The sequence below is a fragment of the Ciconia boyciana genome, chromosome 3 (assembly GCF_034638445.1).
Source record: "Ciconia boyciana chromosome 3, ASM3463844v1, whole genome shotgun sequence".
NCBI lineage: Eukaryota > Metazoa > Chordata > Aves > Ciconiiformes > Ciconiidae > Ciconia > Ciconia boyciana.
Window position 1 is genome coordinate 62,153,832 of NC_132936.1, and position 10,509 is coordinate 62,164,340.

General features: G+C 38.0%; 1 long non-coding RNA gene across 3 annotated transcripts in view; it reads left to right on the top strand.

Annotated features, from left to right (window-relative positions):
* Positions 1 to 10,178, top strand: part of LOC140650039 (uncharacterized) — a 25,798-nt gene extending 15,620 nt beyond the window's left edge. For all 3 annotated transcript variants that reach the window (XR_012041829.1, XR_012041831.1, XR_012041830.1), the window contains one exon: positions 9,551 to 10,178. This is a non-coding gene — a long non-coding RNA (uncharacterized lncRNA). The remainder of the gene's footprint in view (positions 1 to 9,550) is intronic.
* The last annotated feature ends 331 nt before the right edge of the window (positions 10,179 to 10,509 follow it).

Consider the following 10,509-nt stretch of genomic DNA (forward strand, 5'->3'; position numbering starts at 1 on the left):
TGTTCCATCTTCTTTCATGCAAAATCCTACGGGCGATAAATAGCCAGCCACTCTGTACAGAAAGTATTGGTGCAATTGCAAATGTTTTTGTGTTAGATAGTCAGCTTGAGTCAGGAAATTTTTCTTGTCTGAATGTACAATGCTGGGTATATATGCAGTTACACTTTGAGGCTTCAAAATAATTTTTAGCTGATAATGTGTGTTTTCATACACCTCAGATGATTTAATACACCCTGGTATTTAAAATAACATCTACTGGTTTAAATCACTGTCTGTGTTCAAAATAGTTGCCACTAGATGGCAAACTGATTGTATGCAGACTTGCACACAAAGGGAACGTCTCTGCTGTGTGCTAGGTGACCAGGTGAACGTATTGCATCAAATTTATCCTGCCCTGATTCCGTTGAAACCACTGGAATTATACCAGAGAAACAGATGGCTCTTTAACCTTAGGTACTGAAAGCGCCTACAGTAAGTAAATATCATATTTGTTTCTGTTTGCTTGTCTAAATCAAGTCTGTTGTACTAAACCTTTTAACTTCACATCACACAGCAAAAATGCAAGAGTTCAGGCCCGTCGTTCAATTTTAGGTACCATGTGTGGTCCACGGCAGTTAAGAGGTAGTGAGTGGCACATGCTGACAGAGACAAAAGGGACTTGAAAATCAAAATCCCCTTTTATGTGTGCCCGGTTGTACAGGACTCATGTAAATGCTCTCATTTTACAGCGCCCGATCCTTCAAGTGCCACAAATCTCTGATTTAGAGAGTTTTCCATCCATCAGTTCACACAGAGCCTCAGCTAGAGTCAGGACCTGTTATGATCTTATCCTTTCCTTTTCCCTCGTAATACTGCAATAATGGATGGCTTTTCTAAGTAGATGCTGCACATTTCCATTCACAAGTGCTATTTGTGGTCACTTGTAAAAACACATTAACCTACTCAAGATCTTGTTTTTATCAGTTTCACACCAGTGCCACTTTGCTGTTGCTATCACAATGCAAGAAAATATTTTATCATCCTACGTTAAAAACAATTGGCACAGGCCTTATGTCTGTTGGTATACTTTTCTGTTGTGCATTGGTCTGACACCACCAGTCAGAAACAGAGATCCCTTTTAAAAGCGGGAGTTAGCCAAAACTATCTTGCTTGCTGTATTTTACTTTCTTACATTAGCAGATGTATATATATAAAAATGTATACCTAAAAATTATGTCTTTGCTGTGCCATTAACTGATGTTGGTATCCATCTTTGATTACTTTCTATTTGAAATCTGAGTTTTCACCCATGTTATTTTGTGAATTAGCTTGTTTGAGATTTAGCAGTTCTTAAAGGCAAAGGATCAGCAGTTGTACTGTCATTTTCTTATGGAAATAGGCTGGCAATTCTGACTTGGGATTTATTTTTAACACTGGTTTAGCTTACTGGTGCTATGCTATCAAAAATAAAATCGGGGTTCTGATTTAATTTCTATTGGTGTGGCAAGTTGACAGTATTTAAAAATATGCAGAGGCTTTAGGGGACACGTCAGAATCTCAAGCAAGATTCATTCTAAAAACATTTGCTTTAATCTGTTCCTGAAAAAAAGTGTAGTAGGTCCACTGGACTGACTGAATAGGTGTGCAGTTCCCTCTGGTTTTAATAAGTCTGTGTCTAGTGAAGTGATGTTTATCTCATCCTTCACAGGCCTCAGGGATATTGTAGGCAGCGCCCTCAGCATGCTTGTTAAGTTACCGCTGCGCAGGAAAGCAATCATTACAATTGGATCTCATGCATAGGGCCATTAGTTATTCACCAGCAAGAATCAGTATGGCATTTTTCTGCCTCGTGAACAATTAGCAACACGTAAGCAAGTTATCCTAAGTTTTTTGATATTCCTCTGAAGTACCAGAGATCAACCACACCAGGATATGGGACTTCACGCAGAATGAATTCATGCTTTAAGGCTGCACTGAGCATCTTTGCTTTTAGAGTCCTGCTTGATGTGTCCTCCTCATATATGCAGTTTTTTGCTCATTACCAGATTTGGAGGTGGAAAGGAATAACCTCCACATTAGATTTGCCAAGTACTTGAGAGGACTTTTCCTTCCTCTGTGCTGTGAAGTGTGGTTCATCTTCTGAGATCACATCACCTATTGGGCCTTCAGCTCTTGCCGTGACCTTGGGCATGAGTGTCACCTTATGTGTCCTGTTTTCTGACTGCGGGTAATGAATCTCTTACTCCTCTGGGCACTGAAACCCTATTCATCTAACTTAATAGCTTAATTTTGAATGTAATACAGTAACACATCTGGCTGAAACCTAATAGTTTGTATTATAGAGGAGGTAGGACTACAGGGTCTAATGGCTCCTTCTGGCTGTAGGCTGCGAAAACAAAAGATCATTCCTGCTGAAACTTTCAAGTTCACCTTATTGCAATGCCGAAAACAATGCTTTCAGATTTTGGGGGCAAAATGCTGGCCCATTGAACTGAATACTCAGTTATGACTTTCCTCTTGCAAAGTAAGCTACTCATGGAACTTTAGCGTCTTTGTAGGCTTTTCTTTCATGTAGAAGGTAAAGGAATCCAGTTCTTACATTAAATTATCTCTTTTATGGTTTCAAGGGGCTCTTTTAAATAAAATCAAATTAATGTTTAAAAAGTATTTAGTGTCTCAGATTATAATATCTCATGAACTTGTTTTCAATACAAGACGTTGTCTCGTTCAAAGGAAGATTGCTTAGAGAAAACTCCTGCAATATTTTAGATCTGTAAGCCAAATGCAATAACACTCTCACAGCCTAGAAGGCTGAAGTCATTTTTCGTAACGGATTGTTAACTTTTCCTATGAAAAAGGACATTTTTTTCGAGAAAGTGTGCATACATCCTCATACACGTTTAAAATAGCAAAAGCAGTGACCTTTTTAGAAGGGAAAGGATTGTCTCTGTTGTGTTAAAAGTTGTGTTAAGAAACAGAACAGGGTCTCAGGAGTTTGCTTCTTTCTGCCATAGACTTTATTTGTGGAATTTAGGAGGCCTGAGCCTTCCTGTGCATCTGCTGGCTGTCTACAGTTATGTGGGAGAACAATATTTCCTCTACTAGAAAGTTATTTGGATGTTTGGTTCAGGGGGAGGTGATATTAGACCTGTTAATGTAAGGTGCCACAGTGCATATGTCCAAAATGGAAAAAAAAAAAAAGAAAAAAAGAAAAAAGAAAAAAAAGAAGAAAAGAATTAGGACATACTTAGCAAATGACAAGTTCTAGTTTAAGTTTTTATCATTTAATACTCTGAGAAAAAACACATTTAAATTTTTCTGTGCTATCTCCAGTTCTGATGTTAGTGAATTTGTTGGGTTTTTTTCTAATTACAAGATCATGAGCTGTAAACATCACTCCAGGATTAGGAGTGTCCTGAATTTGATTTCAGCTGAACCAAGCACGCTTACGTTTTTCCTCGTGTAACCCTTTGCTTTCAGTCCTCTAGCTGGGAAGTTACATAGCAAGCTGTTCTGCTGTTAGGCACTCAGATGAGTATGTAACACCTGAGTCACTAAAAGATATAAAACACTCTTCTGAGCTTCATCCTCCCACACTACTACAAAAAATGTTCCTTTTCTACCCCAGGTTTTTGGCTCTGTATCTTCCTACATTAGCTGTCATTTAATAAACTCTACTTGGGTATGAAAGAATCACAGTCTGGGTTTCCTGAGTTTGAAAATAAAATGAATGCAACACTTCAGACTATTGTTCCACTGAAATTAATTTGTCTACATGATATTTTATTGTAACTCCAAAGTATTCTCTGGTTTCTCTCCAAAAGTGGAGGTTCTATTTTAGTTACAAAGCTTAACCACATAGGTGTTTATTCAGTAAATGCAAGCTACAATGGTTTTCTCATTCCAGAACTACTGTTTTTTTCTCTTTATATATTTAATTGAAGAACCTAGTTGACCCGTTGCATGAGATGAATCACAAGCTAACCAAAAAAGTGCCAAAAGCCCTGTAGGATTGAACTACATGTTCAAGTTGAAACAAACAAATCCATGTAGTTTTGCATAAATAAGAGAGTTGTTTATTGATGTGTTCAACTTGAAATCAATTGTGGAATAACCAAATTAAATTATGTTTCTCTATTTGGAGTGACATCTGGACCCAAGGAACAGTTTGAGGTGAGAAGCATTAACTGCCTTAGAATGGGAAAGCGAGAACTAGAAGTCAAAACTGTTTTGTAGTATTCAGTGTCCAGGGTGCCAAGGACCTGACTTTTCAAGTCCTTATGTCTGAAGCATCGTTCCAGCAGAATTCAGCGATGACTAGCCAACACTATTTCAAACTAGATCTCAGATCTCCGGGTGGCTCTCTGAAAATGTGTAATTAGTGACCATCTGGAAAAGTTAGATTAAAATTACTTGTTTAGTATCATATGAGAACTGTCAGAGGCAAAGAAGGAACCTAATTTTCAGCATCTCCATGCAGGTGGCTATCCTTCCAACAATCCACTGCTTAATGCTTTTCACACCTTCTGACTGCCAGAGCCAATGAAGCAGGAGTTTTGTAATCTTCAATTTATAACCTTGTGGAAACCCAGAGGAGATTTCTTGTAATGGGGTTCCCTGAGTAAGGCTGGGTTTCTGTAGAAGAAATAGTCTATCATCATGCCATAATAGTGTATCATCATGCTTGTGCCCAAGGGTTCAAATTAAAGTTTCAAAAGCAGTATCAATGTTGGCATTTCCTATGTGTTAAAAGCTTGCATTTAACCTTGCATTGCACCTTTAAAATGTTGTTTTAATGTTTTGTGTTACTCTTATTCACAGTCTTCTTTATGCCTTTCACATTCTTGTCTTCTTACCTACCCAAATAATTCAGCTTAACCACTGACCAGCTCTCAAACCACCAGTTAGCCCTCTCGCACTATCTAATCCCTGGTTTAGCTGGTGTTCATTTTCGACCCCATTCCCTGAAATCCTCATCTACTCCTCTTTGCATGTTTGTCCTGGTCCCTTTGCTCAGCTAACCTCAATTCTCTTCCTTTGTCCACCTTGGTTGTTTGTCAGCCTCTAAACCTCATCTTCCACACAAGCTCCCAGTCCCCACCTCCTGCATATCCACATGGCAATTCACGGTACCACCCTCCCCCTCATCACACTCCCTCCATTTCTTTCTCGATGTATATAATCACTAACTCCTAAACTCCACTTCTGTCTACACTGCATTCAAATTAATTTGTTTTCTCCTCTGCACTCTGTCAACAGAAAGGTCCCTGAGAGGCACACATTTTGTGGTGCTTGGCTATAATCACAGGAAGAATTATGTCTGTGCAGCCCTGAGTAGGTCCACAGCAGATGGACTCTTCAGAGTTTTCAGCTAAATCTCTAGCACGTCTTTTCTGAACACTTGCAAAATGGAATTTTTAAAATGTGGATAGATTTTCAGAACAGCAGGAATATTTTCCTAGCATAAAGCCCCTCCATCCCAATTTGAAATTTTTACTTCAACAACTGGATGGAGTAAAACTTTTACGGTAAAAACCCACAACATTTTCAGCATGGGCAACATAACACACTTTTTGTCTAGCCCTGTTCTCATGAAGGCTTACATTATTTTATCTGTAAATTGAGAAACAAACAAGAAAATAATCAGGCTAAGGAAAAGCATCTGGTAAGACATTTTTCAGTCCAAAACCCATTTGGCAAAGTTATAAGTAACTAAAAGAGGTGTCTTGAAGTGAGAAATGTTGGGACATCTTCACTACAGATTGTGCTATCAGATCTAATCATAATACATACAGTTACAAACACTGTGTATTAATTGTCTCCAGTGGAATAACTTCCAAGGTGCCAAACCTCAAAGCAACTTCAAGCTTTGTGTTTATAAAGATGAAGAATATTCAAACAAAAATGTATGCATAAAATACATATTCCAAATACATATTACCATCCTCACAAAATTACTTAAGCCTAAGGCCCACCTTTCCAACAGTCTGCAAAATTGTATACCAGTGTATATGGTATGTAGGAAAACTATGTTATATATTCTTATATACATAATACTTATATGCATAATAATTATAAGGTTGTATTCCTATCTGTTTTAATTTAGACTGCTCCTGACTCACCTAGCTCCAGGTTCCTTAGTAGTTACTCAATTCCAGACAGGTCAAACTTGAGGGTTTTTTTCAGTTCAGCTTCTATACATAGGCATGAAAAATTATCATATTGAAAAAGTGAAATGTTTTCTCGCCTTGAAGATCAGAACTGCTAATTTTTAAGCCATTGGCAAGACTCAGTATGACTTTTATTTTTTAACTCGAAATACCTGAACAATATAATCCAAATTTTCAAGGAAGCTAATGACTCCCACATCCAGTGGATGTTACTGCAAAATGTCCTGCGTGACTCCTTTGACGCCTTTCCCTATGGTAGCAGCGGAGAGCTGGCTGGAGGCTCACCAGGAAGAGCTCACTGCTCAGGCTCTGCTGAGTCCAAGAGCACCAAGACTTCCTCTACCTTGGATCTGTGGATGTTAAGACTTTACTCTTTTTTCTTGCTGGTAAAAGACCAAATGATTCATATCCTCACAGTCAATGCAGCATGAGTTTGGATTGCCAGAGGAGCATGGGAGATGGTCGGTTTTGTCAGAAAGCAGTGATTCTTCTCAACTGGTTCATCAAAAACTACTTTCTTCTTTGTGACTTTGCTTGCTGGGAATAATTACTTAGCAGATGAACTGCAGTGCAAAAGCTAGGTTCAGCAGTCAAAAAGGGAAATCTTTGAACGAGCTACTTATTTCCCATCCCAAATGAGCTATTTGTGGCCCACAGAGGCTTTTATATGTGGATGACAGAGACGTCTTGAATTTGCCATCTAAGTCTACAGGATGTCTTCAGTTATGTTGGGGTTGGAGTGACTGTGGTGGATGACTGGGGACAGGAGCTATTGCTGGAGCTGGGGAAATCCCCCAGCTGTGCATACCAGACTGGGTGAACCTCAGCTGCTCTCACTTGCTGCACAGTTGTGCAAAGTCATTGCAAGTTCAGTTCCCTGGGCTGGCATAACGCTGTATCACACCAGGTGTGCTTTTAGGGATGACAAGCAAAGGAACATTTGAGCTGACATGGAGCCCCAGAACATTTAGAAGCTGAGAACAGATATGGCCAAGGAAATTAAATTTTTGTTATGTGATCTGCAACTTAATACCCCTGCTGTTAAATGGCCATCCTTACAAAAAACCCCCAAACTTTGCGAAGACCTATTTGAGACTTTGATTAAGGTTTGAGCAATTGAATTCCTCTCTTCTGCAATTTGAAAACTATGCTTTAAAACAAAATTTCCTGTGTTCCCCAGTTGCCAGGTATGGGATTAATTGCAGGTAAATTTTAAATCGGTGCAGTGAACATTATTCCCTGGTAAGCTGAATCTGTCAATAGAATTCTTACTTTGCTTACAGGTCAGTTTTTGAAATGTTTCCTTTTAGAAAGTTGTAAGTTCACAAAGCCATTTAGTCCAATAGGAAAGATGTATATAAGATCAGATGAGTCTGTACTGCTCACTGCAGTCCGTAGAGAGGGCTACACTCAACAGTTTGATATAATTTCTACTGTCACGTTTGTTTAGTTGCTTTAATTTACATAGCTTACTTTTGGTCACATAGATCAGGCTTTCCTGATGCCAAGCATATGTAAAACAATGATTTTTTTTTTCTTAACGTTTGTAGAGTTAGAGGTATTTTCACATCCTGAAGTTCCAATGTATAAATGCAAGATCCACTGAACCGATGAGGTTTTGGCTCCAGAAATATTAGATTGTTTTTAGACATGGGCAAAATTTTCAAAATGGTCTAAAGGTTTTTGAGCCCAGTTCCCACTGGGAATTAATGTCCTATTGATTTCTGTAGGCTTTTGGCTGAGCAGTCACTGAGCAGGTTTAGAAGTACATTTTAACTTCTAATGTTTGATTTTGCCTCATTTCAAAAACATATATAATGATCACGCTGTTGCCATCTCACATGGATACACAGAGAATAAGGCAGTTACATTGTTTGAGGGATCAGTGCCCTCTTGTCTATAGCGTTGCCCTTATTTCAAAAGATCAGCGTTGCTATCTGACACACTAAGCACCGGAAATACTGGCATGACTTCCTGGGATATAGAGACTATCTGATCATATGTGCTAGCCAGAGAAATCATCAGTTATTATGCAGATCTGATCTTCTTGATCTACTGCAAATTTCTGCTGTAGATTTCTTTTTATTCGGTCCATGTTGGAATAGAAGCAAGAAAAAATGATTTTGATGGTTCTTCAATAACCAGTGCAAGATGACCTTGTAGTCTTGATTAGTTTTCAGAGAACTGGGCTCTATATCATGGAGAACACTTAGGTTTTTGCTCTTATTGACAGAGTCAGCTGAGATACGTTTGAGTCAATGCGTGCTGAAATGGAGCTATCTTTCAGCTAAGCTCAAGTGGCAACTGGAGCCTAAGTTTGCCTCAGGTAGCTACTTTTACATCTGTGTTAAGGCAGAGTTGCTAACCAGTGTAAAAAAAATGTTTTTGCCCTTTCTATGCTGTACTTAATCGGTTAGGTTTATATCTTGTTGGTTAAGCAACCAGATCTATGCTTCAGAAACACCCCTCCCCCATATATTATAAACTCTACATTAGAGCTAAAAGGAGGCAAATGCAACAGGGTTAGAAACAGGTTTCGTTCTAATACCCTGTTTTCAGTCATTCGTTACTTAAAGAAATATTTTAGGCTGAAATTTTCCATGCTTAGCTTCTACCAACATTTATTTTTCACCCATTAGAATACTAGGGAGAAAACAGTCTCTGTTATGAAAGAATTCTTGCCACATTAAGAAATAAAAAAATAATGTTATAGATGATAAAATTAAGAATTTAAAAGAGAAATTGGCATGGAAATATTCATTACTTTGGAGTACATCATGCTCTTACTGTGAGGAAAATTAATTCTGAGTTAACTAAGCTTTAAGGACTCATAAGTTGGCTTTGAGCATCAGTAATGGTAGCTATAGTTGAAGAAAGGTGTTCTTATTGCACATATTCTATTGGTTTAAGAACAGATTTTGCTTCGTAAAACTAGTCTGTGAGTACTGTGAAGTATTAAATATTCACAATTACCATGTTATACTTCTGGCTTTTAGCTTTGAAGAGAACTACAACTTAAATTATTTGGAATATACTGTGGCAGCTTGTGAATTTGCAAGCTGTGCAAGGGAGGAGTGGCAACAGTAGTTGTAAATACACATTGGTTTGATTTCCAGCTGAGCACCTACCTTGTCTGCGATGCGCATATGCACGTGTCTGTTTCTATAAGCACGTCTTGACATATTAGCTATTACAGCAGGAGAAGCAGCATGTGCAATAAGTTTATATAATGTTTCCTATCCTATTCAGATCTGCAGCTGCAGATTCCCTGATGTGTGCAGAACTGTGCTCGCTAGAGCCCTATTCTGATCGGTTGTAGTAATGTAAACAAAACTGTACAGTACTGTGGCCTATTCCAGAAATAAAAACCCTTAATTTTACTTGATATTTTTTGCATGCAGCTACTTCTTCTCAGACCATGTCATCTTACATCAATCTTCTGATACAAATACAGATCATGATACTCAGAACTGGATATCCATCTTCTCTGCAGAACGGCATTGCACCGGGAAGACAAACTGTTCATGTTTTGGCTCACGTGCATGTAAACCATCATATTGCAGAGCTCCATGGATGCCTAATATAGACCAAATATTACATGGTTTTCTTTGTATAAGTGCATTTATATAGGTGCTTTCTGCCTTTGGGAAATTATACAACAAATACTATTTTATTATAATGTGATCCTGTTGTTACAGATGTGGGTCAGTCTATTTTTATATGTGCTTATATAACTCAATTATTTGTTCCCAGCTGAAACTTGGCTTACATTCCATAGAGAAGAGCAACCCTGTTACTTGCAAAAAGATTAAGTATTTTAATAGAAATAAAGATATAAATATATTATGTGTATATATATAATTAAACCACTATAATTTTAGACTTTTCTTTCTCGTTCAGATATATTTAGGTACTATCTCTTTTTCATTGAGTAGATGCTCAGAGCTACCTCATCCAAGACAGGTTGAAGTCAGAAATATTATGAATGGAAAGAGATCATCATCATCATGTAGGAGAGTTTTTGACAAAAGTTTCTGGACTAAGAATTGCAATTCAGATATTCACGTAGTCTATAATGTTAGGCGTGTATCTGAATTCACTGTGTAGTTAATTAAAAGCAATAAACTCTTAATGTGTATGTTTGAATCCCACTCTAAGGAACATTCTTCACTCCATTGACTTTATAGAAAGCCTTAGCTCCAAACTCAGCACGTAAGAGAGATGCCAGAAGTTAACTGTTAAGAATAGCCCCTAGGTGAGGTGTGTGCACTAACAGTACCCTTGCACATCATCATCACTGTGATTACTTCTGCGAGTAAAGTGAAGAATATGCATGGTGCTTTCAGTATGATCAAATATT